Source organism: Silurus meridionalis, chromosome 4, assembly GCF_014805685.1.
Source record: "Silurus meridionalis isolate SWU-2019-XX chromosome 4, ASM1480568v1, whole genome shotgun sequence".
NCBI lineage: Eukaryota > Metazoa > Chordata > Actinopteri > Siluriformes > Siluridae > Silurus > Silurus meridionalis.
The window spans coordinates 1,529,625-1,556,338 of NC_060887.1; the positions used below are offsets into that span (position 1 = coordinate 1,529,625).

Below are 26,714 nucleotides of genomic sequence, written 5' to 3' on the forward strand. Positions count from 1 at the left end.
TCGTTGCTGTAAACAGGTTAGACTGTAGTCTACACTTCAGCCGAAATTTATTCAACAGGTAACGCATCATACGGTAACGGAGTTACTTTATTTTTAAAGGAAAGTCTACAGTCAATAATCACACCAAGATCTTTAACTGCTGTACACGCTGAAACAGAAACACCATCCAGAGATGCTACGGAATCAGAAAGTTTGCTTCTAGGGTTAAGGTTAGGGTTAGGGTCATGTGATGGAAATGTCTTTGCAGGCAGACGAATGCTATTTGTTCTGTTATTGAACTAGAAACAGTGAATGTTGAGATGTTTGGGAACTGATTATTGTCTGTATATATGCAGGTCAGGGGTCTTTTCATGCTGGAACACCGTTCATTACAATGAGACGTTATTTTTAATGTTTTTAACTAGCTGAGGTGGTCAGAAGTTATATTTGAACAGTAGATGTTATAAGGCTGCATTCTAACTAACCCTTTTTTCAGCAATCGATAGTTTTGATCAGTTTCACTTCTGTTCATGTAAAATTGGGTTTAAACAGAATTGGGTTTTGTCACATTTTTCCCAAAATATTATCATGTGGATTTTAATACTAAGTTGGGAATTAAATGTCATAAACACTTTAATAAAAGAAACAAAACACACACAAAATTCAAGTATTTAGTTTTTATTAGTATTACAACAAACATAGTAGAAATAGTAAAAAAAAAAGTAGAGAGGGGGAAAAACTATATGTATGGTGTGTGTTCACATGCTAATTCTAAACCTGCCCAGAGCGTTGCAGATTCTCTCCACTGCTGCCATTTCCTGTTCTTAAGTTCAGTATAAAGCGAGCAATGTTTCGTTTGCCGTTTCGTTTTTTCTCCCATTTATTTCTCAAAGTTTCCTCCAGCTCAACAACATGTTCCTCCAGTCGCTCTCGTTTCCTCATCAAATAATTTCTCTCGTGTTCTGCCCTCTTTTTCTCTTCCACACAGTGGTTGAGGGAATCCTGGAGCTTCCTGGTGGTTTGGAGATGTGAGGTTGTCATTTCCTCCATGTTTAGTTTGGCCTTCTTTTGTTCTTTCTCTATTTTCTTTCTCTCAAATTCCAACGCGACCTCAAATAGAGCAAGACGTGTCTCCACTCGCTCTCGGTCTGTCATCAATTCATTTTTCTCATCCTTGCAATGATCCAGAGAATCCTGAAGCTCCCTGATGGGTTGAATCTGTAACTTGTTCAATTCCTCCATGTCGAGTTTGGTCTTTTTTTCTTTCTCTCTTTTCAAAGTGGCCTCAAGCTGAGCAACACGTTCCTGCAGTTGTTTTTGTTCTCTCACCCAGCTCTCTTTCTCACATTCTACTGTTTTCTCCTGTTTCTCGTAGAGTTTCAGGGAAGACTGGAGCTTGGTGATGTTTTGGAGGTGTGTGGAGTTTCTCTCAGTTATATCCTGTTCCCACTGCTTTCTCTCAGAAGCCAAAGTAGCCTCCAGCTTTTGCACCGTCTGTAGCAGAATGGCTTTCTCTTCTTTCTTTTCTGCTAACTTCTCTTTCATCAGATTAGAAAATGCTTCCAAGTCTGTTACTACTTTCTCCATGTGTTCCAGCTTCTCCTTCATTTCAGCAATCTGCTCAGATTTCTTCTCTCTTCTGGTTTGAAAAAACTCTCTCAACCTTCTGAAGAGCTCCATGTTTACGTGTCTTTATTTAAACGCACAAACCTCGGAAATGAGAGAAACAGAGACGGGTTCCGACTTATAGACATTGTCTTACTGTGACGTCACAGAAAGATGTCCCGCCCTCCGTCTGTGACGTCACTCGGGATCTCTCTCACACGCACACACTCACTATGCGCATGCGCACATTACAGAGGTAAAGAGCAGATAAAATATCATAGCGTCTTCACAGCTTTTCTGTTGTCCTCTGAGAGAAGAGCGATATTACAGTCATAAATAAGATAAAAACGGCTGTAAACTGTGTATAAAGCGAGTGAAGGTCAGCGGGACTCCATGCTCTCTGAGGACGGACCGGGGCTAGCTTAGCATGCTAACTTCAGTAGATATCTGTTACATAATACATAGAGGTTTTTAAATTCCAAACTGTCTTTTATTCACATTCTATTGATAATTGTGTTTGATTCATGAGTGTTTAAACTACACTTATTACATAGAGCTCCATAGAGAAAGCAGTTAGTCTGAGTTGAGAACCGGAAGTTGACCGGAGTGACTCTATGAATGTTGCAGAATCATAAATGACCAGTAGGTGGCAGTGTGATGTGTATTAGAGCTCACTGTCACAGCAGGTAATTAGAAGTAGTGGAGCTCTAATGACGTCATTAATAGCGAGGACAAGACACACAGCAGTTTGGGATTCTTTTATTGACTTTATTGATGAATTGATTTGGAGTATGATTGTGTTTCTGATCAAAGTAAGTTCATGTGTATGGAGTAAAAACAACCTGTACATTTCTCACTTCCAGACAGTATTATGAGATGTTCATCTGCTGGAAGTTCATGTTTAATGCTGCATGTTTTATAGGATTTATGAGCTGAATAAATGTTTTACTTTTAAATGTTTTCTTTTAACCAACTGGTGCATTTTTATCTTTATGCTTCAGATGAGTTTTATAAAAAACACATTTTTACTACTTATTAAAAAATAAAATGTAATTCTGAGTAAAACCAATTGTTTATTAAATGCATTATTCACTAAATAAACATCAATGAAAACTGGATGATTTGTTTTTATTGAATGTAAAAATATTAATTTGAGGATAATTGAACTTAATGAATGGAATAGTTTTGGATTAAATGAAGACTTTACTGAACTAAACAGCACTGAATTCTCCTTTAAATGAACTTAAGTTTACTGAACTAAATACTGTTACTTATATGAAAATAAACCCGGTTTCTTGAACCCTGTTCGGTTTCAGCCCCACTTTTGGGCCTCACAGCTGAAAATGACCTTCCTGACTTTCAATGGTAAAAGTTCCTGACAACAGTGTGCTACATACACAATTTACATCTCTTTTAAAAGAACACACTTTGGGCTTTACATCATTCAAAGATGCTGAAGTTCCTTAGAAAAAATGTGTATGTCATAAAACATTATTTTTTATTATTATTTATAAATACATGAATTAATTCCTGAAGCAATCCAGAATAGTGACGGGTTAAAAGTCTGTGTGATTTTAAGCAGCCATTTGTGGAGAGGGACATGTTTATTCATTTAAGGGGGCATTTAAGAAGGAAAGAAACAGTTCCATGTCCATTCAGTGGCTGCAAATTTCAAACCAATGTGTATTCCACATATAATGCACACAAATGCAGAGAACACCAAAAAGCCTCAGATTTTGATCCATCAGATGTGGTGCAGAATGTCTCAAATACAATCCAGTATAGTGACATTAAACATCATGCAGTGCAACGTTCAGGTGAAAATGAAACTGCCCCAGCAGCAGATAGTAGCAGTAAGGGATTAGGAGAGCAGAACAATTCGGCTGCATTCATCTTGAAAATGCAAATTATTCTCCATGTGTCTCATACCACCACAAACATTTTCTGTTATCAGTTGAGGGTCAGAAATTAGCAATAATTCTTTATATTGATGATTTAAAATTGCAAATCATCTGGGGACATACAAAACAATACACACAGTCTGTGCGGTTTATTAGATATTAGCTAACCTGCTAGTAAAATATCATTCTGTCCTCCACTCTAATCAGTGCGACAGTTTGGATATGAAAAGGTAAAACTTAAAAACTCTAAAAGCAGTGGGTGTTTACATTGAAACATCTGGTGACTGTCTAAAAGGCACAGTTTATTCTGTTGTAGCTGATAACCCTGCTGCTCATGGGCTAGCTGGTTTCAGTGAGAGTTTCTCCAGATTTTGTCTCGCCATTCAAACAGAAATGCAAAACTCATATGCATTTGCTGGTAGTTTTGAAACGTGAACAAAAGATCAGCATGATCAACTTGTTGAAAAATACAAAACAATGAGAGTGATTGTAATTATGGTGTAAAACACAGTTGTGTTCTGACTGAACATCTATCCTATTAGCACCCTGTCACAGGATTTCCACCTGATATCTTACATGACCTGCTGGAAGACATTGTTCCTGTGGAGTTGGCACATTGTTTAAAATGTTTGATTAGGGTTTAATTCCCTTCCAGCACTCAGATAAGGTTGACCGTTCTCACCCAATTCCACAAAGTTTTGACCATGGTGGAACAATTGGAGGGAATGGTGCTGAGAACCACACTCTTCTTAGACTGTTGCCTGTTCTTATTGGGTCCAAAATCCCATAAGGTGGTACATTTTGGGAAGTACTAATGGATTTGGAAGATAGTAGAACTTGCTGTGTCTCATACTTTCACATATGAAACTATTCAGTACATGGCTTGTAACATTTCAGATCAAAGGCAGCTACTTCAAGTAGTCTTGCCCAGCTTACAATTATGACCAAAGCCTCATTATATTGAGCATTATACCATCTCATAAAGTGCTTTGGTCCTTTGGTGCATCTCTGGACAATGTGATTTGAGGGGAAGCATAACGTGTTCAAAACATTGTTCATAATACTCATAACTACAAAAATGTAGTGATAAGAAACTGGTGTTCGTGGTGCCTTCCCTGAGTTTAAAGAGATCAAAAACACATTACTCATTAAAGACAATATCTACTTTTTACTCAAAGACTATGAAACATTGTATGTTGAGCATTTAAAATCATATGAGCTCATAGAAAATACAAACAAAGGTCATACAGTGAAATTTGTGTTTCAGCTAACAGACCTAATGCCATTATTCACCTATAAAATATCAGCATTTTATTCCAGTGTCTGAATGAAAAAGCAGAACCATAACAAACTCTGTCCTCTACCTTTTTTCACAGTCAACTGATAAACAATAAGCATCTGTTTGGACCATTTGTAAACTCTAAAAATCACCTTCCTGGACACAAAGGTCAACATAGTGATAGGTAATGTGTATTTCACATTGATTTATACACATTGGTGTGTGTTGTGAGGATTATTTGGTTTGTATATATTATTTCAATGTAAGAGTACATTCTTACATATGCAAAGTGTTTTAAAAGTTTACATTAAGTTGACCTTAAAGGAATATTGTGATATGTTTAAGTTCTTTCCTGATCGAAGCTGACCGATTGCTGCTGTTTATATTTATAATTCCCCAGAATGCCAAACATTTTTCTAAATGCTGTGGCTTATTTATCAGCTTTGTGCAATACTTTAACATGAGAACTGGGTATGCATTAATGAAAATGATGAGTAATTGAGAACCTGTGTTCTAACAATAAGGGCAACATACATATATTGATATTTAAGGGTCATGTTACAGTTCTCCTCAATACAGTACAATTAAAGTGGCTGATGTACTGAAACTGAGGGTCATCCTAGATGATGACAACGCTGAGAGGCTGATTTTGCCCTCTCGTCCTGAGAATGTACATGGCCTCATTGTTGAAGTTAAAGAACTTGAATTTTTACTTTCAGCTTCAGTTTGATGAAACAGAGTTTGACAATGCACTATGCAATCTAGTTAATATCGAGAACCTAGCCTCCCGAGCGACTTTTAGACTAGTTAAACTGGTTGAAACAGATCCGAGTCCTTCCAGTTTAGACGACACAATGCTACTGTCTGATTTATTTATTTTTTTATTTAACCTTTATTTTTCCAGGAAGTTCCCATTGAGATTAACAGAAATCTCTTCTTCCAGGGAGTCCTGGCCAAGGTGGCCATATAAAAGTTTCACATAAACACATAACATACAAAAAACAATTAATTACAACAGTTACATACCTATTTGTAAACACATTCAAAGAAGGAATTATTTCTAGTGGAGTAATAGCTTGAAATCTATTCCACAGCCAAGGAGCACAGTAAGAGAAAGCAGATTTTCCATGTTCCGAGTGTACTCTAGGTACGTCTAATGTAATATCAGTTGACGATCTGGTGCTGTAGTTCTTTTTACGCAAACATGAAAGCCTAGTAATATAATTTGGAAGCATACCAAGCAATGCCTTTACAGTATATACTAATATATGTGATTTCCTTCTTTGATATAAGGAGGTCCAACCTACACAGTTATATAGCAAACAATGATGAGTACGTGAACAAGCATTTGTTATAAAACGCAATGCAGCATGATAAACACAATTTAATCTTTTTAATAAATATATAGAGGCATGCATATAAATAATATCACCATAATCTAAAATGGGTAAAAAAAGTACTCTGTATAATTTTCTTTCTAGCTTTCTAGCTTGCCGAAAAAGAAAACCCAGTCTCAGTTTTAATCTTTTTACCAAGTAATCAATATGAACATCAAATGCCAATTTCTCGTCTATCCATATTCCTAGATATTTGTAAGTTATTACTCTATCTATATGCACGCCATCAATAGAAAGGATAGACGGAGCAGTGATCATAGAACGACTACGCGAAAAAATAATATACTTCGTTTTTTTCGCATTTAAAACTAATTTCAATTTGAGTAAATTATGCTGAAAAGTGTTAAAAGAATTTTGGAGAATTTCAATAGCTTGTGACAAAGAGGATGCGGTTGAATAAATAATTGTATCGTCAGCATAAAAATGTAGCTTTGCGGATTTTATTCCCTGCCCTAATTCATTTATAAAAATAGAAAAAAGAAGTGGTGCCAATAAAGAACCTTGGGGAACACCCTTTTTGACTGTTAACACGGATGAAACATAATTATCTACAGCAACACATTGCGTTCGATCAAATAAATAATTTTTAAACCAACTCAAAGCCGAATTACAAAGACCTATATATTTAAGTCTCTTTAACAGTAAGTCATGATCCACTAAGTCAAATGCTTTTGTCAAATCAACAAACAAGGCAACACAATGCTGTCTTTCATCGAGAGCAGTTATTAAATCATTTGTAATAAGTGTAGTAGCTGTTATCGTACTATGACCCGCTCTAAAACCTGACTGAAATGCATTTAGAATATTATGACTACCTAGATATTCTTTCATTTGATCATTTACTATAGATTCGAAAACTTTTGCTAAGATCGGTAGTTTAGAAATAGGTCGATAATTATTTAAATCACAGGGATCTCCTCCTTTTAATAATGGCATAACCATAGCTGATTTCCAAGAAGTTGGAATTACATTAGTGGATAGACTTAAATTAAATATTGATGCAATAGGTTTAGCAATCAATTTTATCAGATCCACCTGATTTCTTACAGTCATTATAATTTGTCGGCTCTTCAATTTCCTGTTCGCCAGTGACCAGCAAATTACTGGTATCTGTTATCAAACTAGCTGAAATAAAATGATTATCAAACATATTAACAATATCAGCCTTGTCTGAAATTATTCTTTGGTCTACTTTTAAAAGTTTTGGAAGATCAGTTGATTTATTTGACCCTACAAGAGATTTAGTTAATTTCCAAAATTCAGAAGGATCATTCATGTTATTGTTAATTAGATTAAGATAATACTGGCTTTTGGAATTTTTTATCGATTTTGTACACTTATTTCGTAATTATCTATAATTTGACCAGTCCTCATCTCTATTTGTTTTCTTTGCTTTGGACCAGGCCCCATTTCTTTGTTTAATAAGATTTGAAACAGATTTATTAAACCAAGGATTATTTTTCCCACTCACCCGATATCTACGTAAAGAAGCATGTTTATCACAAATTTTCAAAAAAGTTTATTTAAAATAATCCCAAGCATCAAGCACATCAGGTATAGACGAAACCAAATGTAAGTCACTATTATACACATCATGCAAAAACGCTTGTTTATTAAAACTTTTTAATTGACGTCTAAATATAAATCTGGGTGTATTCTTAGGCATCTTAAAATTTCTCACACAGGATATTGCACAATGATCTCTAAGATCATTACAAAAAACTCCTATCGCAGAAAAAAACATGGGGAATATTAGTTAAAATAATATCAATCAAAGATGAATTACTCATACTCTTTCCATTTAGGCGAGTTAGACCAAATTAGACCAGTTATGCAACCTGTCTGTAAGCAATGAAATTGCCTCCCTTGAAGCTGAAGGTGGGCGGTAACAACCGATCACCATCATATCAGACCCATTAGATAAAAATACTTTAATAGCTATAAGTTTAAAACATTTTAAAATACTAACTGACTCAATACAAATACAATTTATATTTTCCTTAATATAAACTGCAACCCCTCCTCCTTTTTTACTACGATCAGCTCTAAAAACATTATATTCATTAATATGCACCATGGCATCTGTAATCGATTTTTTCAACAGAGTCTCTGTGAGAATTATGTCAGCATCGGTCAAATCTGCCCAGATTCCAACTGCGTCCACCTTAATTACCAAACTTCTTACATTAAGATGGAAAAATTGTATACCATTACTTAATTTAAGTTAATCTGGTGTTTAAAGCTGAGCCAACTCTGGGCCTGGGTTGGGATGAATGTTACCTGAAAGCAGTAGCAGAAGCACAAACCACTTTCTCTTTGCCATGCCGCAGCTCGGACTGTTATCGGCGCAAATAGATGTAGCATAGTGGGTCAGTTTTACATTTCCTCTGACCAAGAGGCAGAACAAACTTTGCGGTGGATCACGCATCCAAACGGGCCACCAAGAGGAGAGTTCAAAGCCTCGCAGCGTCACCGCCAAAACACCGGTCCGTTCCGCAGCGGTCCCAGCCAATAAAACGCACAGACATAGCACAGATGCGTGTCCCCCATACCCAGTAGAAGACATCCAATCCACACCAACCATGAGCGGTTCCCCAATCCAGTCCACAGCGGCCCCCGAAGCCCACCGACGCGGCGCAGGTGCGAGTCTCTCCCATACAACAGCAGAAGGCCCGCTGCCCACACCAACCAATGGCATTCTCCATAGCATGGAGCAAAGTAGGCATACCGGTATAAAAGTCCACATTTTTTCAAACATGGAATAATCTCCAGTTAGTTAATAAAAAGTAAAATAATAAAATAAAAAGTGGTATAAACACACCACTAACAATTTTAGCAAATGTAAGACTTAAAAAACTTAAAAGACTGACTGACAAATTAACACAAACTCACACGAGCGGCCATCTTGGTTAGATCTTTATGCTTCTAAGGTTGCCTTATTTTTGATAGATTAGTAGATTCACCAGAGCACCTTAGCCGTTGGCCAGAGGTCTTTGTTGTTCCCCCATTCTCATATGAGTTCGAGTACACTCTAAGAGAAGGCAACGCTGCATTTTTGACAGAGGGAAAACTTTAAAGCTGACAAGGGATCAAAAACACAACATACGTGATGTGATGGCTGTTGAAATGTATAAGCATAAAGCCTATCCTAGTTCCAAACAGATTGGCAAGACTGCAGAAACTCTACTACTCAAGCACCCCTGTCTAAAAGAAAAGGTTCCACAACAGGTTATGAGGGTTGGAAGAACAGCCTATGCTTCAAAATGGGCAACTACAGGACCAAACTGACCAGGGCTGACATAAAGGGTGTGGCTGTGAATGAAGGAAAGTGAAGCAGGACAAATCCAGAAGGTTTAGCATCCAGAGCCAACATCAAATGACCCAGAAGAGGGGAAATTAATTTCCTTCCCAATCATCCCTGTGGACAGACTAAGGGCATTTTGGAAATCAAGAGGCTTGAGATGGTGGACCAGTTCAAGAAAGCTGTAGAAGGAAAAGACATGACTCTCATCCATCAGCATATGCAACACACCTTTCTCTCAGGCATGAAGAAATTTTGAATTCAGCTCCTTCAATTGCTGAACTAAAAGATAGATGTCCTGCACACTTTTGTGAAGCTCGAGTAAGTAAAAAAACTGTTACTAGGACCACATAGTGTCACTCGTCTTTGCAGCTTGAGCTGGAAAAAGTCTTAGTTTAATATCGATTGTTGATTTGTATGTTCTTTTGTTCCCAATGCAGCTTTACAGCTAATTTCACAGGATAACAAATCAAAATCTGCCATTTTCTTTCTATGCTGCTCTTGACAAATATACACCTCAGTTTCTGAAACTGTATAAAAAGAGGACAATAGGATATTTTGCTGAGAAGATGGAAGACTTTTTGATGGCATATGAAGAAAATGTAAATATATTTTAAGTGCATTGCATTACATTAAAGTAAATGTGAACACTCAACCCTGAGATCTTTGTGCAATGTATTTGTTTCTGCAAAAGGACAAAAAGGACATTAATGTATCCAGAACAGCAGCCCTGGCAGGTCTTTCACTTTACTTAAAGGAGGACTCTCACAGATCTTCAACATTTGCAAGGTATTGTTATTGTCTTTTTACATATCTGCAAGTACAATTACTTTCTTAAATATTCTGAGGTAAACATTGCTATAAACAGTGGTAAAAACATTCAGACTACAATTGCACCCCATTATACAGAAAAACAAAGAGCAATAATACATCCCATAAATCTCTTATATTCATTTAAAATGTTAAAAATACTAAATTGCAGAATGCCGGTAATGACAATATGATTATAATAATACAATAATGATTCAGAAATTTATATCTAAAAATGATCTTGCTGATATTATTCTATTTAAAACCATGGATAGTATAATATAAAAAAAAATGTTTTACATACAGTAGAACCTCGGGTCACGAGAAACTTTGAATACGAGCAAATTGGAATATGAGAAAACATTTGTAATAAATTTTGTATTGGGTTACGAGTGTTGCATCGGCCTGCGAGCAAAGATTTTGAGCAAAATTTTTTCATTTCCGATGTTAGGGGTAAACAATTACCATTACAAAACCAAAATTTGTTTATATGTGTATTTATGGACTTATTTTTAGGATTATTTTTAGGATATTTTAGGATATTTTAGGATACCAGCGTTTTAGGTTGCGAGCTCGCTCTCAGAACGAATTAAACTTGTAACCTGAGCTACTACTGTAATTTGTTTTTCCAAGTGGCAGATGTACATTTGCACACACACTCACTGAGCATGTATTCTTATTTCAGGATGAGTTGGAAGCCCAGGAGGGAGCAGTGGCTCTGGTGTCAGTGGTGAATAAAGATGTGGTGTTTTCTTTAACACTCGCCATGTGTCAATCATCTTTGAGGATCAGGTTGTAATGCCCCAAAGATTTTGGACTGATTCACTTGTAATTTAGTTTGGGCTTATGAACGCTCTACATTTGAGCTACCCTGAGAAGTTAAGTGGCTTTTTTGAGTTCATCCAGGTTTTCTTCTTAAATCTTGATGATGGAAGGAAGCCGCTCAAACCAAAGTTACAGGCTCTGAGAAATGAGCTGGAGCAAACTACTGAGAGGTGGTAGTTTTTTTGGTTCAACATTGTTCACTAACTACTGTTAGACTACCGTATTTTCCGGTGTATAAGCCGCTACTTATGTGTACCTTCGCTTTGAATCTCGCAGCTTAAACAATGAAGTGGCTAATATATAAATTTTTTCTGGGTTATTCCCAGTTTCACAAGATTCAAGCCAAAAAACTGAGCCCCATAACATTAGACCAATAAAATTGCCTAACGGGTTCAGGTGAACCAATGAAATTCTTTATATTAAATCAGATGCACTCCCACTGAAACTAATGAACTTTACACAGGATTTAATTAAAGACAGTGTCTGTTACACGGCTTGTATCTAAACAGTAGCCTAACAAGAAAGTCATTGTTCACTGTTTTTTTCTCCTTTTCCTTTCACAACAATTTCTCTCGGGAGTTTTTCTTTTGGCATTGTCGTGCGTTTAAAAATCACCATCGGTGAATCTTTTCTCCCAATGCCGTGCAGCTCAGAACACAGGTGAAGTGTTTTTTCATGCCCGGTTGTTTTCAGCGTGACGAATTATTCTCCTTTCCTGTAGACAGTGCGAGTGAGCGGCAGGTCAAACATCAGAGGAACCTCATCCATATTTATGATGTGGTGTGGGTCGATTCAGTGGGAGTGCAACTAATTTAATATAAAGAGCTTCATTGGTTCACCTGAATCCATTTGGCAATTTCATTGGTCTGATGTTATGGGGCTCAGTTTTTTGGCTTGAAGCTTGTGAAACCGTAAAACCCAGGAAAATCCATAAATTAGCCGCTTCATTGTTTAACCTTCATGTTGGTGCCCTACTGATTATTCTCCTACTTCCACCGTTCTCTCACCTGATTATTATTATTATCCTCCCATATCTTTCCCTGAGTCTGATCCTGATTGCTCACCCATGTCTTCTGCAGCAGCCCACAAACTCTTCTTTCCCAATAAACATGCTTAAGTCTGCCTTGTACGTTGTTTTTGTTTCTCCTACACACTCATAACATTAGTCAGACCCTATTCTACTTTATTTATTAGTAACTGATTATTATTATGTTAATTATACTTGGAGTAAATAGGTTACATGATTTAGATTAAATATACTATACTAATTATTAGGTCACACGCTAGATAAGGAGGATTAGATCCATCACTCCATTATTAATTAGTCTCACACTCTATTCTTACTTCTATTTTAAACCGTTAACAAACATACATCACATAAGACAAAAATAATTGTATTTATTTATATATTCATAACTAAAAAAATTAAACTAGTAAAATAAAATCTAAATAAGACAGAAATCTAAGCAAAAAAATCAAGCAAAATCGAAAACAAAAAAAAAACAAAAAAGAAATCGACCAAAATCAACATCATCACCCACACTCAAAGCATCAATGGATAAGCCTAATCACAACATGATGAACTGGGAGTGGGCGAAAAACCCTGACAGCAACCAAAGTTTATGTAAAATTCCCACTCTGCCCACCAGTGGCGCAACAGTGGACTCACCACCAAGGTCATCCTCAGTCGTGATTGTACAAGTAACTAACAAATGTGAAAACATAAGAAAATAAAAGCAAATAAAAGTTGATGCAGTCTAGTGCAAAGTGGCTTAACTATGGAATGGGTGATAGTCGTCTGATCCAGTGCGGCAGGGGAACAGATATAGAACTGTGAGACTGCAGTGAAGACCACACCTCATCGTGAAACCTCAAATCACCACCGTGAAGACTTGATGAGAATACCATTGAGTCTGTTCCGATTGTGTGAAATTTGTGACAAAGGATAGGACGACAATTCCAATCACGATGTTTCGCTGGTTCAGTTGTCCATAGAACATAGCCACAGAAGGTGATGGTGTAGTACGTTACAAAGGTGCTTTGCATGACGAAGTCCGTGAAGAGAAAACTGTGAGTTCTCGGAGCAACCAGCGAGCGGGCAGGAACTCCAAACGATTGGGCAAGGGTAATAGCCCTACGCACATGAAAGATACGGGTGATCAGCTTAAGTCCTGCAGGAAGATCATAGACAGAGTTCTGGATGGAATCTAGCCACATTCCATCTGGGGAGAACATGTCAGCATGGTGCAGAATGTCCATCACCGGTCTGAACGGGTCCGCATCAGTTTCCCAAACAAATTCGTCCTTTTCTGGAGGAAACCTGAACCATTTACGGGGTAAATGATGGCACCGTTCACCTAAAGGACAGGTGGGCTGCTCCAGGCACCACAGGCAATGCTTTAGAAGAACAAGTAAATAACAAGCATCGCAGGGAGCTCTAAAGGTGTCAAAGTTGAAGCGATACCCCTCAGCACATGCTTTGATGTAGGCACACGTGCCTTGATGCAGACGCATACCTTGCAGAAGCCTCCTATGTTCACCAGCTGCCATGTTCCTGCACACAGCATAAAATACACACAACAACAACATGATTTATATACGATATAATCAAAGAATCAGAATTGAAGCGTAGAAAGAGTTTAGTGATTTTAGTTATAAGGAAACGTTTGTTACAGTCATTTTTTCTCATCGACTAGGGCCATAATCCTCCATCCAAATCCACATAGATGTTTTGATCCATATCTGTGGAGATGTTTTCTGTAGAAGACTCTTCACCTGTAATTTTATACACTGGGAGCTGTACGTATTGTCTAAACAATGACAAGGAATTCCACAACAGATAAAACATGCCACGGCTGCAAGGATTATTAAAATTGTAGTCCCAGTCTGACCCTATTCTACTCTATTTATTAGTATATTATGTTAATTATACTTGGAGTAAACAGGTTACATGAGTTTGATTAAAATATGGGATAAATAGGTTAAATTAAGCTACTTCATTGTATCTAATAGATTCTATACTAATTATTAGGTCAATTTGTTGGATTAATATAAAAAGTTAAACTATAAAAGCTAAGATTAGCTAGCCGGCTAGTTGCCCATGCTAATGTCGCTAAATAATGACTTTGTACTTTTCGAGTCTTCTACTAAATAATGTACAATATTCTGCCATAATTATTTAGACGGCTTACCAGGTACCTGTATGAAGAAATGTTCAATAGAAGAGGATTTGTAATGTTTTTTTAGTTGCTGCTAATCGCTGCTGCTTCTTGCTGCTGTTTGTTTGTTTGGTGGTTGTCAATTTTAGTGTCTCTTTACTTACAATTGGTAAATTCACAAATGAGAAACAAAAGCACGCTTTGAATTATATATACGTGTCACACTGTGACATCACACCTAGATGCCCCGCCCTCTGTCGGTGACATCATCATGTCACTCACTTTATTTCTCTCTCTCTCTCTCTCTCTCTCTCTCTCTCTCACACACACACACACACTCTGCGCATGTACAGATTACAGAGGGAAGATTACACACAATCCGGAAGTTGACCCGAGTGACTATATGAATGTTGTAGAATCATAAATGACCAGATGAAGCTGACTGAGGTGAACCCCTGAAACTAACCCAGGAACAGAGTAGCAACATTCTGACCACCTGCTGGTTTCTTTTTGAGAGACTGCTGAAAGGAAATTTCTTGAACTATCTATGGATATCTATGGCTCAGACTCGGTCGACCTCATTGAACTGAATCTAAGGAGTCAAAATCATCGAATCGAATCTTTTTGAACTGAATTGACCAAACTGAATGGACTGAATTATTAAAATTAATATAATAAATAGTTCTTTCTCTAGTGCTGAAGTCATATTGCTGAACAGCTGTACAGCTTCCTCCAGTCACTCTCAGGTTTCCATCCTCATTTCTCTTCCCTCACCTAAGAATCTTTGTTTCCTCAGAGATTTTCTGCGACTCTTTGGGCTTGTAGAGGTTCAGCTTTCTGTTTCTGCTGTTTCTCATAGTCAAAACCCAAAGTGCCCTCAGCTGAGCTTCATGTTTCTCCAATTGCTCTTGGTTTCTCAGAATGATCTTTTTGATGATATATTTTTATGTAAAGCAAAATATTTTAGGTTATTTAAAGTTTAATTTTATTTGTTCTGGAATAATTTTCCTGTCTGTTTTTATTAATATTTATGTTCAAAAAACATTGTTTTAGTGTGTTCAATAAATGTTTATCCTGTTCGGCCCGCAACCTAAAGTGTGCTTTGAGTTTTGGCTCCCTGTGCAATTAAGTCTGACACCCTCACATAGATAAATATCATTAATTATTAATAATAACATAATTAAAGGTAAACTGAGCACATTTTTTATCTCAAAAGTGTGTATTAAACTGGTAGATCTTCACATTAGTCGGTACCCAAGAAGTAGCTCTCGGTGTCAAAAAGGTTGGTGACCTCTGATTTATAATCTTGTTACTTTTGTCCCTATATGAACATATACATTTTTATATTTAGTCATTGTGATTTCACCCTTTTACATCATATCTCTGTTGGTTTCTTTTATTCAGCTCCATGTCACAGACATTCTGGGACAGCTCTTAGGAGCGTTCTCCTCCGACAGTATCGTCAATTTCAGCTCTTCTCCCTCACCACTGAGATTGCTCCATTTAATAAACATCTCTCTACTCCAGCTGTTCCAGAGAACCCCTGTCTGCATCCTCGCATCGTGAAGAATACTTTTACACGTGATATGGGCACACAGACCTCGTCTGACCTTCCTGCTGTTTATCATCAGGTGACACAGACCAACAATGAAGACTATGACGACTCTCGTATTCCTGCATCAACTCTACCATCTCCTCCTTATCCTTCATGTTGGTCATCTACTGATTATTCTCCTACTTCCCCCGTTCTCTCACCTGATTATTATTATCCTCCCATATCTTCCCCTGAGTCTGATCCTGATTGCTCACCCATGTCTTCTGCAGCAGCAATGGCCCACAAACTCTTCTTTCCCAATAAACATGCTTAAGTCTGCCTTGTTTTTGTTTCTCCTACACACTCATAACATTAGTCAGACCCTATTCTACTCTATTTATTATTAACTGATTATTATTATTTTAATTATACTTGGAGTAAATAGGTTACATGAGTTTGATTAAATATACTATACTAATCACCAGTGTTGTGCTGGTTACTAAAAAATAGTAACTAGTTACAGTTACTCGTTACTTTATTCAAAAAGTAACTCAATTAGTTTGTTGATTATTTACACCAAAAAGTAATGCGTTACTGTTAAAAGTAACTTTTTAGTTACTTTTAAAAGAACCTTCTTTAATGTTCCCATTAATGCCCTTTTATGCGTTATGGTCTACAAACACAAAACTGACTTAAAACAAAACTAAAGTGGCTTCTGCATCATAAAAGCTGTTGTGTTGAAAAATGTTCCTTTCACAGCTGAAGTATGAAAACTATCAACAATGTAGAACAGAACACCGGGTTAGCTTCTAGCTTCTAGCTTCTAGCTCCTCAGGCATGGAGCTTCTGGAGGTGTTGCTATCGCAGTAGATACGAGCTTCGAACCAGAAAGACACAGCTTACATTAGACTAAAAAGTTTTTGTCTTTATACTCAACTAAAGTGAAATAATGAGCATATTTCCACTTTGAGAAACTCGTCTTGCTCTCGCCTCGACTCGCCATTACTGCCGCACAGACCTGAATAAACAGAGACACACCCACAGCACGTGTCCAGAGAGAAGTTTAATAATAAAAAGCATGTTGGTTTAATTACAAAAACAATTAATGCTCCAATGTTTGGAAAAGATCTCTAAAAGATCCTAACATTTGATGTAAACCTTGATATTGAAGACCCAAAGGTCCCCAACGTTTGTTAACAAATAGTGTTTTACATAAAAGAATCAGCTTTTATTTTACCAAAGGTTATGATCACATCTTGACATGTGGATTCGATTTGATTATAAATCTTAATGTTTCTATTTATTAATTCATGGAGCCATAAATCTTTTTGGCAAAATTTCCATCAAATTTTGAAAATCTTCAAAATTTTTCTTGGTTGCTGCTAATCGCTGCTGCTTCTTGCTGCTGTTTGTTTGTTTGGTGGTTTTCAATGAGATACTCAAATTTGTATTATGACATCATAAAAGCGATTCTGTACACATCACTCTGGTCCCAAAGCACTTAAAGCACAAACACACTGCAAAATATTATTTTAATACAAAATTACCTTCAAATATCAATCTAGAAAAATGGCCCTAAATCCTGTTTGTACACAAAACAGACACATGAATCTCATTTAAAATGCTTTCAGTGATTCTACATTCTGTTTATATAAATGTTTCTGCAGTTTGCATGTTAATTGGCTCAATGGAGCTTTTATTCATTAGTTATTTATCCAGTTATCATCTGTTAACCTGTTATTTCAACAAAACCAGATTTTCAATACATTTTCATTTGTATTGCGTTTTTAACAATGAACATTGTCTCGAAGCAGCTTTACACAGATAATGTGGTGATAAAAATAAATGAGATGTTTATGTGTAAGTTTGTCTCTGATGAACAAGCCGGTGCCGACTATGGCGAGAAAAAACTCCCCGAGACGGCATAAGGAAGAAACCTTGAGAGGAACCAGACTCAAGAGGAAACCCGTCCTCATCTGGGTTTCACTAAATGTCCATTTATTACAGCTAAATGATGTTGAGGTGAAGTGATGATCAGATACAAACTGTAGTCCTGAGTCAGTGTAGCAGACTGTTAACATAAACTACAGTCCAAATCCCAACCCTCAAAGCTCCTGTTCTTACTCTGTTTTGTTTCTGCGTGGACTATTTCAGCCTGGTGGTCGTAAGTTTTTGGACACTTTGTTTTTTGTGTTTTTTCCTACGAGTACATTGTATTTTACCTGATAGTAGTAGGGCACATGTTTGATCTAAAATAATGAAAGTGATGAGACGGAACTCTTTGTACAAATAATTACACACACACACACACACACACACACACACACACACACACACACACACACACACACACACACACACACATTATGTGTTCCTAATTAAGTGTTTGCAATACATGAACACAATTAGTATCATTGTACATACAGTAACATGGTCATTTTTTAAACATATGCATTAAAGACTCCTAATATAAATAATACAAAATTACATATATATAAATATTGAAAAATGGCCCTGAATCCTGTATGTACTGTAGATGTTTTGTTTGAAGTGTTGTGATCATGAAGATGAAATCCTGCAGGTTATTTGGGTTTGTACTGTGCAGAGTGGCTTTCAGTCCTAATGCTCTTAAACGTCGAGACACTGTATGACGAGACAGATCCTTACCCTGTTCAGCGCTGAACTGGTGAGCAATTCCAGCTGCAGTGTGGAAACGATTGCCCATTGAGATCCTCCGCAGTATCCTGTCCTCTCTTGTATTTGTCTTCCGTGGACGACCAGCCTTCTTGGCAGACTTGAATGAGTTTGTGATGTTGTAAAGATTCAATATTCTTGAAATCACAGATTTGGAACGACCAACTTGTCTTGCTATGGCTGATAGGGTCATTCCTTTGGCCTTCATCTGGACAACCTGCTGTTCAGTCACTTTAGAACGGCCCACCATCTTGTAGAGTCAGTGAAACTGGAAGTTAGGCTGCCAGTTAAATAGGGGTTGACAGATAATCAAGGAAATTAGCACCAGGTACCAGATTACACAAATAACTGGGAGGTATCTGAAAGTGTTCTCTAATTTTGATCAGTGTGTTTTCTGCAAAATAATGTTTTTTAAATGCCTTAGTTATTTTGTGGAAAAGGTGTTCTGGTAGCATGGTATAGACAGGACAAAAACTCCTTCAACTGTTGAGCAGTGAAGATGACATTATATCAGAATTGTTCAATTGTTTATAAATTGTTCTCTAATTTTGATCTCCAGTGTACATATTTTCCTTCAATAAGTCTGGAAATGCAGCCATTACACTCTCTTTATGTCCTCGTTTTCAGTCCTAACTATAATGATGTTCATAACAAAACTGGCATGAAGAAACGTGTTCACGCTTTATTCACTTTCCTGTGATGTAGCTTCCTGTGTTTGACTTGTTTGCCGTGAGTTCCGTGTTTGTATTTGTGTTGGCATTTTCAAACTAAACTTTACTATTTATAAATCTCTTTTTCCTCTTTAAATCAACCTGAATTGTTTTTTGTCTTCCTGACTTGTGCCTGTAGCTCGTTAACTCGACTACCACTAGTGTTGACTACATTCATTGCCTCACATTTTTTCTTAAATCTGTTCGTGATTATAAGCACTATGACGGTTGTGTGTCTGCCTTTGAGCAAAGGTGAGGACTCCTTTGAGTTGCAAACGGTGGAGTTGGAGCTGGAGGCTTTGGAGAAACAGATTTGCGATCTACATGCAAAGACAGCTGCGAGAGTGGAAAGAGGTGCTGGAAACATTACGGATGGATGCTAACTCGTCCCAGGTAAATTTTTGAAACTAATGCTCCCAGCACCTCAACTCCGCTTGTCTCTCTGCTCTGGCCCAGCTCACCTACTACGCGGCCCGCCCAGGTATCGCTCCTCCGCACCGGGCACCGCGGACCCTTAATAGACTTAATAATATCCCACGGAGCAGACGTCACTGATATAGATATTTTACCTCAGAGTGATGACATTACAGACCATTACCTCATACTGTACCAGAGGTGGCAAAAGTACACACATCCTTTACTTAAGTAGAAGTACAGATACTCATGTTTTAAAATACTCAGGTAAAAGTTAAAGTACCGATAACTTTCACTTGAGTAAAAAAGTATAAAGAAGTTTTGGCTCTGACATGTACTTAAGTTAAAAGTAGCTGCTACTTCTACCTGTTTTAGTGTCACGTTGGTAACTGGACCTCACATCATATTAATATTAGGGCTGTCAATCAAATTAAATATTTAATCTCAACATAATCGCACATTTTGCACAGAGAGCGCCCCCTGTCTGTTTACTTTATTTTACAAAAGCACAGCTTTACTTCTTCTTGTTTTCTGCCTGCTGATTCTTAGCTTCGTAAACTAGTCTACATCTGTGGTGAGTGAGAGGCAGGACATTATACACCAGTGGATTGAAAAAGGCGCACAATGACAGGAAATGGTTTGCTCGGTAAAAAAATAAAAAATATTGACATTTAACCAAATCAATGGATTAAAACAAAGTAACGAGCCGGTTTTGAAAATGTAAGAAGTAAAAATGACAGATATTTGTGTAAAAATGTAATGAGTGAAAGTAAAATGTTGTCTGAAAAATATTCCAGATTCCATGGTGTAGCAGTCAATCAAAAACAGAAAATCTGTTTTCAGCCAACGACCCTGCTTCAGTGAAGAAAGACCTGAGAGACATGGTGCAGTCATAAAAACCTGGAGCTTAACACACTCAAAACAGTGGAGATGATTGTGACATTTGAGTCAGTGATTTTTCTAAGTTTAATTTATATTTTTCCAGTTAGATTTTGAGAGATATGTTTCTATTTATGCACATTGGACATCAACCTTCTCAGCAGCAGGTTCCATAGTGTAGCGGTCATCACGTCTGCTTTACACGCAGAAGGTCCTGGGTTTGAGCCCCAGTGGAGCCATGCCCTTGAGTCTCTGATTCTAATGTTGGATTGCTTTTCCTCCATTTCTGTTTCAACCACAATGCAGAAACATGCAAAACTGTTTATTTATTTCCAGGATTGAGTAACAATTTGTGAGTAATATATAAACCTCACTCATGTTTGCAACCTGCATGGTTCCACTGGAAGGACCTTCTGTGTGTAAAGCAGATGTGACGACCACTACCCTATGGATCCACACAATCATCTGCACAGCATAAATGAGCAGAAATAATGATTCAGGCAAAATGTTTTCCAGATTGCAACTATACAGTTTTGGGAAACTTGTTCCCAATGTACCCTCAGCTTTCTGTTCTCGGTTGAGAGGAATACAAGTGCTTTTCAAATACTGTATGAGAGTGTGTGATCTGGAGTCTGTGCAGCGGCTGCTGTTCTCACTCTATTTATTCCAGCTCTTTTTTAAAGTCGTGTTACATCCTCGATGACTTCAAACTTTACTCTTTACACTATTAATACAGTTCTAAAATGAATTGTATTGATTTGTATGAATCATCTTGTACGAATTGTATGAATGAAGAATATTAATACATTTTATTCACTCTATGGTGCTCGGTGGTCAGGGATAAAACACACAGCACACATTATGACGCGTCCACTGCAAAAAATATCCGTCAAAATAAAGAAATAAAAGCATGATTTAAGAAGAAACTCTACAGACTAGAAACAAGTCAAATGATTTGCCAGTGCAGTAAAATAATTACACTTGGTAAGATTTCTTGAAATAAGAAGTGATTAAAGCGATGCTGCAGCACTCGTGTGTCTGTTTTCTGAAGCAGCTTCTGCACCTGACGCACAGCACGAGGACTCGACTTCTTTGATGGACCCTTGTGAGGTCTGTTCTGAGTGGAACACGTCTTGAAAACCTCTGTATGACCCTGACCACTGTACTGTAACTCAGTGTCAGGATGTTACTGATCTTCTTATCGCCTCGGTATCATGGTGGAGTCTCCTGTCATCAGAGAGTCTTTACCATGAGGTGCCGTGTAGAACATCCAGTGGTCAGTATGAGAGAATTGATTAACAGAATATAAGATTTTTTCTCCAAAGTTTAAATAACATTGGATTTTTTTCCATTTGATGAATTTTAAGTTCATTCATTTTTCATTCATGTATTTTTGCTCTTGTTATGAAGTGAAGTTTGTGTCATTGCTGCTACACTGTGCATCTGAACGATCACGACTCAAATCTCACAATAAATTTTAGAGTTTTATCACATTTTCTACTTTCATTCATCTGATTGTCTCCCCAGTGTCCAACTGCTCCATGGCTTTGTGTATCAGTCACCTCACAACTATAGCAAAGAGTTTTTATTATTGACCGAGTAAATTCCAAGTGATTCAGTGCTTATGCTCAGAGACTGACCTGATATACACACACACACACACACACACACACACACACACACACACACACACACACACACATACACCACAAAGAGAGAGAGTGAGAGAATAGGCATCTGACACATTACAAAATAACTTTTATTTGAAAAGGCAACAACAACATTGGACTTTGCATCAAACATCTGTACAATCCAGAGCAGCCTTTGTAACTTCTAGGTCTCATTTCATCTTCTCCAATTTTCCACGTACCTCAGCCAACTGTTTCTGTAGATATTTTTCCTCAGTATCCAATTCAGCAAATTTTCTCATCACTTTTACACCAAGCTCTGTCAACTCCTGATGAACTCCTTGTCTCGTAACACCTTCATCCAACACTGAATACTACACAAAAATACACAACATTTACTTCATATTTTAATACATGCCCTTGTACCACCATTAAGACTACACCAATATATTTAACACAATATAAAATGCATAATACTCACTGCTAATGAGCAAAACTGATCTCTTAATAACACAAACTCTTCCCCTTCCACACGTGGAATTTTGGATGGACTTGTAAATGCCATTTTCCTGCAACAACAAAACACATATAATATATTTATAAATATCTCACTACAAAATCAACAAAAAAACAAATCCTTTACACTCATTAAACATGACACAAAATATTTACCTTTTACAGTATTGTGATGCACGCTTTACTGCAGCTACAATGCACTGAACAGCGCCACCACCAGTTCACTATGACAAACTTATCCTTGAAAGCCCATTACAATAAAGAGTCTCACACACCTAAAATACCCCCCTAACCACAAAGTCACACCCCTTTTATTTCAGACATAAAGTATATTTATAACTTTAACTCCAGCATTCCTAAAACATTGCTTTTGTAATAATATAAAATATGATATGTATTTTATAGATACCTATGCTACACAAATCCAGAAAGATAAAAGACGCAATTTATCTCTTTTCCTTTAATAATGCTCACACAAATGCATTTGAAAATGCACTTGAAAAAACAACTAAAATTGAATAGAAAACACATATCACATGTACAATGAGAAAAAAAGAACTCCTCCCAAAACACTTAGAATGAATTAAGCTGTCTACAAAACACTTTTTTACTACTTCATTTAAACAACTCTAATTGACCATTAGATACAAAAACTCAGCAACAATGTGTATAATTTTCTATAAAGCACAACACTGTAAAACATGGCTTTTTGATTATTTTTTTTATTTGCCTTTTTAAAACAAACACTTTACCACTTAACACACTGAAGCTGTTCCTTGAAATGTCACAAATGAATGCAGTAGAATAAACAATAGTTCAATACACTTGTCTCAGATCGCCTTCTTTCACAGATGACCTGTGTAAAACTGTACCAACAAACTGTACTGAAACCTGCTTTTAACAGCAGCATGACATCATCAAAATGTGGGTGGTCCCACCACACCCACATTCACACCACACCCACATTCACACCACATCCTTATTTCTCAAAATATTTCTCCTCCTCCTCCTCCTACAACTGCTATTATATATTTCTTTCACTTTTTTATGATCAGCCTTCTGCAACTTATTAGAAACTTTACCTAAAATAAATCTATCATGTGTTTCTCTTTCTTTTTATTTATTTATTTGTTTATTAAATTTTTTTTACCATATGGAATAAGATGTTGTTTCATCAGAGCTCTTGTGTTTTTTATCTTTTTTCCTTTTTGATACATTTCTGTTCACATACTCAAGTAAACAAACAAAACAAAAACAAACAATAAATCAATATATATATAGGTAGGCCTAATACATTTATGTTATATATTAACATTTATACTTTATTTTTCTTTTTTTATGGCACTTTACACTCTGCTTACAATTTCAAATTCCACAATTACTTGATTTCCTGAATAAATATTTTAAATGACAATCCAGATATTTATTTACTTAAAATATTCATAAAATAAAATAGTTCTATAGTGCTACACTGTAGTCCACAACATACAATATAAAATATTAACAATTTAACTTAAATATTACCTTTTTTTTTTAATCTTATTGATATTGTCTATATATTTCTCAAACATAATTAAATATTCACTGAAAATAATTTTGAATAATATTTAATATAATGTTTTTACAAAACACAGTAATATATATATTGCTCTAAACAATAAAACAAACAATAACAATTGACTGCAACTATAATTACCACAAACTCATACAGCACAATACATGACCCTACATTGAAACAACACTTTCCCTTACATTTTTCATTTCCATGTTTTACCCAATTTCATACAAAAATAATACAATAAAATAAACACTATAAATAACAATAAAATATACAATAAATAAATAAATCAAAATCATGCTACATCTTTACAATTCCACTTGAAAATATAATTGTAAACTAAAATATTTCAGTTCATTAAAGGAAAAATTATTGTGAATATATTTTAATCTTATTAATGAAAACAATTTTTACAAAACTTTTTCCAAAAACAAACAAAAAAATAAATACATCTAATTTAAATTCAATTAAAACTCAAAATGGGTTTAAAAATGTTTTCCCATAATAACATTGACCTTTTCACTACTTACGTTTATGCCTAAACTGTTAATGTAACTCAACTAAAACTGCTTATTTCACCCACAGTTTAAAGGTTTAGTTTTAGTTTGGTACATATAATGTTCTCAAATCCTTATTCACGTTAATACACACTGCATAAACTAATGTAAAGATACAAATTTAAATGGTCATAATATATAAATACATTTTAAACTTTAATTTTATAAACATAAATAAATCATATACAATTATTGTTCATGTCAAAGAATAAAATAAATTAACATGATTGAAACTGTACATGTGTATTGTAAAAGCAATTACAGCTTGTACAAATGTAATAAAAAAAGAAAAAAATAATAATATCTAAAAAGAATTAAGCATGTAGTGCAAACTAATTACTAATGTATGTAAGTATACTATATTTTATTCTTTAAATAAACCACTGTATAGTTTTTTCAATTATAAAACAATAACCAAAATTGTACACAATGTATAAATACTTAATTTGAGCACCAAAAAAAATACAATACATACAAATTACCACATTAAAATAAAGGAAAAAATTACTGTATATGCCAATTACAGTATATCCTGACAATTTTAGAAATGTAGCATTAACACTGATATAGTCAGAACTTTACATCCTGATGGCTCTAATAATGATCCTAAAACAAACAGTACATGTAGCCAGCATTCACACTCTATTCATATAGACTGCCTTCACACTAATAGCTATCATCAACACAGTAATCACCTGATAATGTGCTCTCATAATGCACACACACACAAAAGAAGTCGTTAAGAGGATTATCCATCTGCCTCCTCTCTACACATGTGTGAACTACTTCAAGGTAAAAGTCAAACATTTACTTCATTGATAGAACCAAAAAGCAACACTTGGAAAAAAAAACCCATACATCTATGGGAATATATTTTCACCATTTTTGGTTTATAAACATCTCACATTTCTTAAACCTCTTCATATAATTTTAATTGACTTTTCTCATAGAAGCTACATTTTCATTTACTCTTCTCTTCACAACTCTTTCATGTAAACATAACACATATAAAAAGTATTTCATTAATTCCATATATAGTGCAGTCAAAAAGACCAATTAAAGCACAATAACTTATAAAGTACTTTTGTGTTGTTAACTGTTCTCTCTGTATGAATATAAAATAAAATAAACAATAAAATAAACAATAAAACAAAGCTGCGTGTTTGATTTCTGCATAATGAATATAATTTTCAATCTGATCATCTGATCATTTGAGGAAAATGTACAAATAGCTTTAGCACATGTTTATATAAATCTGTATCTCCTCTAGAAAATAGTTTATAACATGTCACATCTAAATACCTTTGTCAGCTTCCTGCTCGTTCTCAGTCTGCGTGGAGGAGCACTTTTTCTCTGTAATGACAAACAATTTATTACAGTCAAAGCAAATACCTTCTACATCAACATCTACAGAAACTCAGAGAGATTTCAGTGTTACCTTTGTTCAACTCATTTCCCTGTTTGAAGAGTTTTTCCTGTTGAGGATCAAAAACAAAAATAACATTTAGTTTTATTTACAATTCTCACTTCAGTTCAATGACGTCTGCGTTTGTAATCAAAAGAAAGTACCTTGATTAAGCAGATGCTTTTCTCGAAGCTACTGATTGTGTACTTCAGGCCTCGGATTTCCAGATTTTGTCTGGTGTTCACTTCTGTAAAATAATTTATATTTATATGCTCATTAAATAGAACTGAATCATGCAGTAATAATCACCTTGTACTTTCTTACACACTGAAGGCAGAAATATTAAAACTTTACACACCTTTAACAGCCAGAAGCTGTTTTTCAACACTGGCATTTCTGTGGAAAATAAACATTCATATAGAACATTATATTTTATATTATTGTATGACATATTACATATTAAAACTACTATTTTTTCATTTTTTTCATTAAACAAAACAAAATATTTGTTGAGTTATTGTTACACTGTTGCTAACATTATTATCAGATTTATTATTATTATTA

General features: G+C 35.7%; 1 protein-coding gene and 1 non-coding gene across 3 annotated transcripts in view; one reads left to right on the forward strand and one right to left on the reverse strand.

Moving 5' to 3' along the window:
- LOC124384638 (eukaryotic translation initiation factor 4 gamma 3-like) overlaps window positions 1-26,714 on the reverse strand; it is a 1,295,064-nt gene that overhangs the window by 1,166,701 nt on the left and 101,649 nt on the right. The gene's annotated exons all lie outside the window — the stretch shown is intronic.
- On the forward strand, window positions 20,653-20,725 carry trnav-uac. Its single transcript has one exon. It is a non-coding gene; the product is annotated as a tRNA-Val (tRNA).